A 10,785-nucleotide genomic window follows, 5' to 3' on the forward strand; every position below is an offset into this window, starting at 1 on the left:
AAGCTGTTCTAATGTCACACTGAGTCCTGTCCTCTCCTGCACCCATTAATACCAGGGTCAAAAAAAAAACCTTGCCTTGAAAGGATGGGTGGTTGTGTGTAGATTTCATGTGCAGTTTATTCCATTTCATTTTACCATTTTAACACAAGTTGTAGGGCAACCAAAATGGCTTCTCTGCATTCAGAGACAAAAATCTTAGCCCAAAAGAAACATTATGTGGGTTTCAGAATGTTAATTGTTGCTTGAATGTTGTGTTACAAGGCCTTGTGGTTTTATAAAAGATCAACCTGAACTGTGTTCTATTCAGTAAAGTGACATTCATTATTCACATGAAATGTATTTGAGAGTGTCCTTCTAAATTCATGTGGAAGATATAAATACCAACACGTGTCATATCCCACTGAGGATATTTTACCTAATTGATTGACATCTGACTCCAAAATAGCATGTGCCTAGTGAGGCATTTTGGCACCCTGGTACCACGAGGTATTTATCTCCTCAAAAGAATGTGGCCAAGTTCAGAAAGAGTTTTTCTCCCGCTCCACCTCCACATATTTAATAAAGGTTTGACAGAGGATGGACAGGCATGCCATTTTGATGTTGACAGTGCTATGTGCTCTGTTATACTGTAGCCTATGTAACCCCTGCTGTGAGGACAGGGCCTCTCCAGAGTGTTGATTATGGCCCAAGAAAAGTCCCTTTGGGCCTCGTCCGTCTCGTGTCCCATTGGCTGAGAGCGCAGCTGCTCGGCGGAGGTGGTCAATGATCTCGATTGCGACTGACAGCTCCAAATTGCAGCATGACAGACACAATCATCTCCACTGTTCTCTCCCTGTACCTCTCTGGCAGCAGGGCTCACTCTGTAAAGGCCAGCCCTGCACAGAACACTGGTCGGGAGCCAGAGTGAGTCTGTCTGTCGGTCTCTCGGTCACTCTGTCTGTCTGTCTGTCTGTCTGTCTTTCTGCCTGTCTTACTCTCTTTACCAATAAATACTGTCACTTAAGTTTATGTTTTTAATGCGGTTCCAACAATATGATCAATTGACTTAGGCAATATAAAATCCGTGCTCCCTGGCTGTGGGGGATATTTTATTACTCGTCTTCTCAGCATGGGTTCCAGTGGCGGCATGAGTCACATCTCAGAATGTTGATTGTGTTTACCCCCCCCCCCAACACACACACACACAATCCATGAAATGTTAAAGGGATTTGGTATTCCAACAATACTGCTGTGTATACCTTCAACTCCTAGCCATAATCCTCTTTTCTACGCTGTCACAATTCTATCAGGTTGTGATAAAATGTAGTGTATGTCTACAAGGCAATACACACAGGCTTGTTACATACGGCTTGTGGCTGTTCACGTCATGGTGCCGTGCATGCAGGATATTACATTCTGTTTTAAAATATCATCTACCAATATATTTCCAAAAGCCTTTTTTCCTTTTTTAGGGGTAATCAACACTTGTTACCACAATGTGGTAACTATGTGGAGTCTATGTTTATTTTTTGTAAGTTGCAATGAATAGCATAAGTGATTCACCAAGGGATTCTCTTCACTGATGGGTCTACCAAATTAATTAAAACATTTGTATTAAAAAATGAAAACGATATTTATAGTGAAATCCATTTATGTCTTAGTCTATTGCAGTGGGCTACTTCAAGGCAGGTTATTCCATGGAATTTGTCTCTTTTCTATATTTCAACAAAGTGGTGGGCCTAACGCAGAGTTTTAGCTACCAGTGTTAAAGCACTATGAAGCATGTGCACTGCTGTTTGTGTAAAGCATTCCAGTTAACAGATGATTCAATCGATACTTGTGTTTAGTCTGAATAAACACTGATACAGAAATCGTGTTTACAGCTTTTCATCTGGTCAGTGTGTTGTTTACACGTCGGATTTCATAGTTTTCCATTTTGTTTATCTAAATCCATCAGCCAAAGAAATTTGCACTCAACAGAATGACATCTCCCCTTAACCCAAACTAAAACAGTGGATATATTCTACCTTCAAACTCATATTTACATTCCAAGGACCACAAAATTTAGTTGTCCACCAGACAGTTTATAGCAGTCATTGGTGTTATGCTCCTTCGAGGTCACAGTATGAAATTTTAATGGCGACTTTGAGGAGAGCTCTCTCCAAACACAGAGGTGTTTAATGGAGCCATGCATTATTCAGTCCTGCCCTATCTTAATGTACAGGGCCCTTATCTCTGTGGTCTTATCTCCGGGGACTCATCTATATTTCAGAATTTGTGTAGAACAGCAAGAAAGCCGACTAGTTTGGCTTCTGCAGGTAAAAAATTAGCATGTCAAGCAGATGTCACTCACACACAAACAGCAGTCTGGCTCTGATATTACAATGTCACCCCTTGGGAGCCGTTTCATGGGTCCCTATAGGACTGGTTTTCAATTTCTTGCAATTTAACCCACCACAGCAATAATAACCTCAAGCTATTGGACTGTCCTATATGCCAAAGGTCAGTGAAATCACAAGGAATCATGTCACAAAACGGAATGGCATGTCATATCATATAATTTGTAAAATCACACCACACTGATATGTGATGTAATGTTAGTGCTGTAGTAATTAGTGCCACACCACATATAAACCGAAAATATTATGGTTTTATACATTTATATTTGTGCAGTCAACAGAATATGAAGTTTTCACTTTCACATACATTCACTTATGAAATACAACACAAAAAATGAAACAATTCACTATTTATCAGTAAACCATAAATGATCACATAATGACACATTACACATTACAATAGCCACACATAAACTACATGAAACAGGTTTCCCTATGCTAAAGTGGTTTAACAGACACTGCAGATGTAAAAAAAAACAGCCAAAAATGTTAACTTCAAAGAATCAAGAGGACTTTTTTGTTTTCTCTCCACTACATTTTCACATTGTCAGACTCCAAAGCCCTATTCCCCTATTCCCATAGAGGCACAGCAAGGGAGCAGCACTCTTTGGCAGTGTTGGGAGTAATGCATTAAGAAAGTAATGTAATTACAGTAATGCATTGCTTTTTGCTGTAATGCAGTAATGTAAGGTCATCTTACACGACGGTAAAAGTCATCTACAGTATATGCTGGTCCTGGAATTTGATTGCCTTGTTTAGATGACTGTAGAAAGGGAATTTGTGTTATCTCTGCCATTCATAAAACAGATCTAACATGGTTAGGCTATACTTCTCATTTCAGGCAGTGAGAATAACTAAAATGTTGCTTTTACAGACAAAGATTGTATCCATTATTCTCAAACTATTTGCATTAAGTCTACACCACTGTAAGTGGAAGGAAAGGCAACCAGCATTGATGAGAACCATTTAAAGTCAACATACAATTTCACTATGGCTATATTTTACTATATTAAGTTGTGAGTGACCTTTGGCCTTTGGGGCCTACATTGTTCCATGAGCCATAACTGCAACCATTATATTGTTCTTTTGTTAGCCTTAAGCCTAGCTCAGTCATTATGCCATACCACATCACCTCTTGCCGTGTAATGAGCTGCATTAAACACATGAAGAAATCCATATTTCCTGTTATTTTGGTGAAAGTAGTGTAAACGTAGTGTAATGCCTTACAATTCAAAGGCAGTAATATTGTAATGTAACAAATTACTTTGAGATGACAGTAACAATAATGCATTACGCTTTTGAAGTAACTTGCCCAACACTGCTCTTTGGACATCTCATGTTGTCTCCAAGCTGTCGCCATCTTCACCTCTCTGTCCAACTCAGGCCTGTCACTATCGCTTATGTGTCGCAGTTATGTATTTTTCATTGAATGCTGTGAGAGGTCTTATTTCCAGACAGTAATGCCGGGAGCTCTTTGGGCTTAGTGCAGACAGGCCATTGCACTGCCAGTGACAACAGCCCTCTAAGGACACCTTGTGGGGAAAGTTGGTTGGGGGTGGTCAGTGTGTGTGTGTGTGTGTGTGTGTGTATGTGTGTGTGTGTGTGTGTGTGTTGGTGAGGGGGTGGGGTGCAGCAGCCTCAGGAGTGTACCACAGGTCCACTACCATATCACAAATGTGCAGTGAAATATGAAAGGCTTTTCCACGCTTTTGTGATAAGATGTAAGGCACTGGCTGATGACAGATTCACACAGAAAAAGCTGGACGCTTACTCAGCCTCAGTTACGCAGACAAAAGCTGGATGTGGGAGCTTCATTCATCTCAGCTTTCCTCATTCTTCAGGGTGAAAGGTGACTGCTGCTACCTTGATAACATGGCAATCTGACAGACCGTTTCTACTTCTGCAAACAGCATATGAAATGATTATATGATAGAATATGAATTATTGAACTCTTACCTTTGCTTACCATTTATCGTCGATGAAATCTCAGTTTCTTGGTATACTTTAACTCGTTCACATTGCGTGTTTTCCTGTGTTTCAAAATAAACTAAATTAAATTCACTTTGGCCTCATTTGAATTCATCCTCTGCCCAGATTACAACTTAAACAGGCCACTGTTGGCCCATGGGAAACTAATTGAATGTTTTTGCATATTGAAGCTTGATTTCATGCACCGGAATGGGATCATCCTGTCCTAGCTGGTCCACTCATTCTGTTCAACTTCCATCCATCTGTTTGCTGATGTCATACTCTCTCTGGAGAAGAAATCACTAATTACACATATCTAACATGCTAAAAGCCATATGACCTTTAAATTCAAATAGTTCAGTTCATAAGTCAGTGAGGCATCTTATGAAATCGGATCCACAATGATTAAATGTTACTCATTAAAGTTTAAAGGGTAGCACTTTACTTGAAGGTATCTACATAAGAGTGGCATGATACTGTCATAACCCTAACACTAACCCTAACCAATCGGGCCATTTTCTAAACCTAACCCTAACTTGTCATAACAAAAACCGAATAACACTTAACAGAAGCGAGTGACATCGTTATGTCATAAACATTTAAGACTTGTTTATAATGTGTATGACACATTCATGACAGTGTCATGTCACTCTGATGTAGATACCTTCAAGTAAAATGTAACCATTTAAAGTCTTGAAGATGGAATTAGCGCAGTATAGTGTGCAACGCCACATGACCCCTTCTGCCAAATGTGGGGATTCATTTTGCTTATTGCATTTGTCTGCCCTTCCCCCAATCAATAAGAGAAGAGCACGCTAAGAAATCTCTCCAGTGAAATCCTTAGAGGAGCTGTATTAAAGTGCACACCATGCATGAGAATCCCAGACACGTCTAATCTGATTTGCCAGTTGAGCAGGAGTCTTGTGCCGGAAAACTCCCGGGGCTGACGGCCGTACCCTGGGAATTCATGCCTAATGGTCCGCTGCCAGCCTCTGTCGCACTTTATGAAAGTTTTCCTGAGTGCTCCATGGTGAAACATCACCAGGTCATGACTTATTGAGCCTTGTCAAATTGTCTGTGTGTGTGTGTGTGTGTGAGAGAGAGAGAGAGAGAGAGAGAGAGTATGTGTGCTCATGTGTTTGTGTGTGTGTGTGTGTGAGAGAGAGAGAGAGAGAGAGAGAGAGAGATAGATAGAGAGAGAGTTTGTGTTTTATGTTTGTGTGTAGTTCTTCTAGAAATACTTCCACATGCTGGGTCTGAGTCCATTATCGTCTGGGCAGAAGAAAGCAGCAACACATAGATGTCACCCCCCATTAAACTGTATGTTTACATTTCTGATTTTACATTTCTGATTTTACATGACTGGATTTTAGGGCAGGAAACCAAAGGAACTGTTGCTATGTGAAAGATAGATGGTAGGATTGATACCATATGCCTTAGTAAAAAGCAAACATAACTAAACTTCATTTGCATTTTGTGACAGCATAGTGTGAATACATTAAAACCTCAAGTATATTATTGCATGAGCCTGATTGTTGTTGGATGCAAATGTCTTCACACAATGAAAGAAATAATCTTAGGTTCCTCTCAAGCAGATATGCATACAACTTGCACTATGTATATGCAGTATAGGTTCCATATAGTAGCCTACTTCTTATATGATATATGCTTTTTTTCTTGAAGATTGAGCATCATAATCCGGTTTATTTGTCACTCCACTGTAGGCTGCCTCATTTCTGTCCAGGGAAAATGCAGCATTCAGTACTCGGGGGTTGCAGATGTCCACATGATAAACCTCACAAAGATAAACTTAACTGGTAGCCCTTTCAACCACGCCGAACGTTCGTATCTTCTGTATACAGGCAGTGGTTTGCCAGTTATCAGCGACAATCGGCTTCCAGAACATTTTTAATTTTCAGCTATATACACACACAGAGACGCAGTAAACACACTTCTGTGGAAATACATAAAGAAGGGGAAAAAAATAAACGGATAGAAAGATGGGGAGGGATAGCATCTCTGTGGAAAAACCTGAAAACCTCCTTTTCTTCTTCCATCTGCCTGGCAGATCAATAACAAAGACCAGCTGTATGTGTGCAATGTGTGATAGAGAAATTCATCAAACAGCAAAGCAACACAGAATTACAAAGGAGAATAGGCACACAACGCTGGCTTCATGTAGAAAATGGAGTGCTTATTGAAACACACAGAAGTTCATTCACACATTGCTAATGGTGTGGTTATGAAATAATGAATAAAAAATGTTTTATATCATTCTTTGTCTCTCTTTTTTCTCTCTCATGTGTTGTGTTTTCTTTGCATGAACTGAGAACATAATAGCATACAGAGAGCATTCAGTCCGGTGAACGATGAGAATTGCCAGACAGAGACTTTTGCTGGCAAAGCTGGCTTTGGCCAGGGGGTAAGTCACAGAAAATCAACACATCCTGGGTGTGTGGGTGGCTGTTCATGTGACAAACACTATACAATCTACCACCGGCAAAAGCCTTACCAGCACACAGTGTTTTATAGAAACATGAGTCCAAACACAGCACATTTTCAAGGCACAACTTAGTCATATCAATGTTGTCCGAATCATTTTAATTATTTTAAATTAACCCTGATATTAAAATGGCAAATTTTAATCTCAATGTATAGGTTTTACGTCACTTCATTGAGCACAGTATTGAGCTGGTACACTCAGAAAGTTATTGTAGATTTTTGCTGGTCTATCTACATCTCTCTGCTGTTCAACAGATGCTGTGGTCCACTGAGCAATATGCACTGTTGCTGTGCATTGACGTGTGCGCTGTTAAGTCACCTTCCCAGCATGTGCCACCAATGCAGCTCCCATACTGTAGCTATGGGCAGGACACACAGCCTTGTTGGGGATGCAGATCCCGCACAACCAACGATCCCACCACAGCGGTGGAGCTGGACATGCCGCTGTCAAAAGGAATCAGTGTGTGTGGCATCAGAGAACAGGGTGGTTGTCATCTTACGCTAATCGCCATGGCAGGGTCACAGCCTGACTGACTGCTGCTAAATTAGATTAAACAAAAACACAACTTCAAATAGTCAAGTGGAAAAGTGTGGTAGCAGTGGACAGACTGGACCTCATTTGACATATGCCAGCAGGCTGGATCAATTAAATATAAAATCTAGTAGCTTTTTTATGTGATCAATATGCAAATCAATATACTACTAATATTTCAATACTGAATTTGTTTCATGGGTATGGGATTGATCCGTCCAGGTTTCCTCCATAATGCATTTCTAATACACATAACATATTTCTGATATTTATTCCATTTCCCCCTCTCAGGGGTAATAATAAACTCTTTGAACGTGGCCGAGCTGAGGTGAGCAGCCTGTCCAGCTGACGCATATCGCGTGTCCTCTGAGCAACCCCATTTCAACAGGCTGATGAAAGCCAGCGCCTCTAAGCTTTGCACCTGGCGGAGGTTAGAGCCTTTGATCCTTATCCCACTCATTTCGCCCCATTGTAACCATTACTCTCTCTCTCTCTCTCTCTCTTTATTTCTCTCTCTCTTTCTTTCTTTCTCTGCTGAAAGGGCCAAGAGATTGAATCTATCAGTGTTTTTTTAAAAAAGCCATGGGATGTCATCCGGTGAGAGAGAGAGAGAGAGAGAGAGAGAGAGAGCCTCAGTGTCTGTGCACCCCGAGTCTGTCGGACAGCAGGGGCACTGGCTTGTGACACAGCCGGCCGTGGCTCGTTTAAAAGTGTTGACAGGTTAGATAGCGGGGCGGCGCGCTTCAGAGAAAGGGACAGCCCACAGGCAGTCGCAGTATCGTCAATCTCAGTGCCCCAAAGGTGACCGGAGTGGCACATCTTTTAGAGCCCTGCCGAACGCACGCTCGCCCTGGAAGAGGCTGCGGGAGTCGGTTTGGAGAAGCCACAGGAGGACTGTTGACCTTCATGAGCTGCTAGCCACACACAGCACTGTCATTGCAATGCCTCTCTGTCCAACACAGTTCTTCTGGACAAAAGTACTGGGACAAAAAAAAAATTCAAACTTCATGCAAATCAGAGAGAGAGAGAGAGAGAGAGAGAGAGAGAGAGAGAGAGAGAGAGAGAGAGAAAGAGAGACACAAATTCGGATTCATCACAGTGCACATCCAGGTCCCAAGTCCCAGATGGCCCGAAGGGACACTTGAGTCCTGTCATGCTGCATCCCATGCTTGCCGCTCGCAGCAGCTGTTCTCAGCCATTGCTAATGCATGCAGGCTGGGCTGGGCCGGTCTGTCTCGTCTTGTGAGAGAGGAGCGTCCGGAGGCATCTCCCACAGTGCCTCCTGGTTCTCACCGGTCAACACTGGCCCCACAGTGGCCCCTGTTTTTTTTTTTTTTTTTTTTTTTTGCATGGCGGCCTCATTAAAAGATTATTACACACTCTGTGAGTGTCTTGTCTTGTCCTGGCATTATGTGTTGAGGACGGAAATACGTCCTGGACTTTAATGTGTTTTTTATCCTTGATTGTATCTGATGTCTTTGCATGTGTAAGGCATTCTTGATACAATTAAATAATTAAAATCAAATCAAATCAAAGAACAAACAAGCCCACCGTAAATATTGACGCCTGTGAATCCGTTTTCCAGCACTTTGATTCCCTCCACCAGACAGTTGTCACATGCCAGGTGCAGATGAATTTGTCCATAATATTTAAGGGTCTAAGGGGCAGCAACCACCAGATGTCATGACTGCTTTTGTACATTAACTGCAGATGCACCCGTACTCATGGCTAAATGCGAGGTCAGAAATCTAGAGTCAGTAAAACCCCTCATGTGGCCTCAGCTTGAGACCACTGTGTCCATGGGCAGACATTGACAGAATACATAAAGACACAGTATGCTTCCAGGACAGGAACGGAAGGCTATTGTTACGTCAGTCACGAGTCGCGAGCACGCTTTGCAAAGCCTCCAGGAATTTTTGGTTTACGGCAGAGTGCAAAACGCTGATGTCATTCAGTGATATTCTCGGCATGCAATACCGACGAATTTGCCAATGAATACATTCCACAGTAGAGCTCACTATAGACAATGTACGCCTGTCGTCTCGTTAAAATACCAAGACAACAATCTGTCACCTCGAGCCGGGCTTCACATTTACAGCTATATCCACCGTGGCATGGCACAAGGACCTCTAGACAGCTGCTTAATAAGTATCAATTGTGGTGTGCACAAAAAAGGCAGCACCTGCTTGTGCTGTAACACTCAGTTTAGCAACACGGCCCTAACAAAAGAAGCTTTGCACTCTCTCCGACTCTAATCCACTATCTCTGTCAGCCCTGTCATGTAGCCAATACAATCCCCTGCTCTGTGGTGTGTGTGTGTGTGTGTGTGTGTGTGTGTGTGTGTGTGTGAGGGGAGGGGGGAGTGTAATATCTTGACAGACACAAAGAATATCTGTGTGGCTGTGTAGTGGTGGCACAAGCCAATTTTAAAACCGCCTATTGATTCACAGGGGGGTAGAGACGACCCGGGGTTCGGCTTGGGAGGAGATGTTCCAAGCTTTAGACTGGCTGTGAGCTGATGGTAGTAGCCCAAGGAGACCCCCCCCCCCCTGAAACACACACACACACACACACACACACACACACACACACACACACACACACACACAAAGGCATAAACATACACACACAACCACACAACACACACACACACACACGCGCGCGCACACACACACACACACACCTCCTCCATGAGGTGTAGAGGAGGGAGAGACTCGTGACCCACGTCACGCAACCACATGAACCCTCCCATCATCCCCACAGCAGCACGCAAGACAGCAAGCTCTTCGCACATGTCAGAAAATCTCTCAGCTCAACACCCTGATAGCTCGTAAATGCACCAGGTCTATATTTAGACAGACAAGTATCACTGCATAATTGTTCTGCTATTTTTTTTTATCTAAAGTGATTACAACTACAAACCCATCTTTGAGGAATTATGGGGTTTTTCAACAGTAGCCTATGGGGTAATCCTGAGACTTTGGTGGCAACTGATAGATCACAACATGTCACCAAGGGACAGGACAAGCACCATTCTGACAGATTTTCCTGGGAGGACTTATGTCCTCTGATAGCTAAATGACAGCTGTGATTCATACAGCAGTGAACAGACGCTGTGAGGAGTAGAAAGTGGAAATGGAGGCTGTTGCAACTGGGGTCACGTACCCATGCAACTTTGTGGCGGCACTTTTTACTCTGTGGCGAGTGCGACGCACCAAGGGTGCACAGAAAGTCTAGGTCTGTGTCTTCAAGGCCGGAAAACGTGGCACAATTAAGGGTGACATTTGGAAGTTTGCTCCGTAAACTGTAAAGATGAAATGGCAGCAATTACTTGTGTTTTCAGGTTTGGATTCGGACAACATGAACAAAACCTCTTAAAATCAGGATAAGATAGATGTTGCGATA

The sequence above is a fragment of the Alosa pseudoharengus genome, unplaced genomic scaffold (genome assembly GCF_046254945.1).
Source record: "Alosa pseudoharengus isolate Yale_2024_CS ecotype anadromous, Long Island Sound unplaced genomic scaffold, YU_APseudo_1.1 YU_APseudo_1.1_scf_3, whole genome shotgun sequence".
NCBI lineage: Eukaryota > Metazoa > Chordata > Actinopteri > Clupeiformes > Clupeidae > Alosa > Alosa pseudoharengus.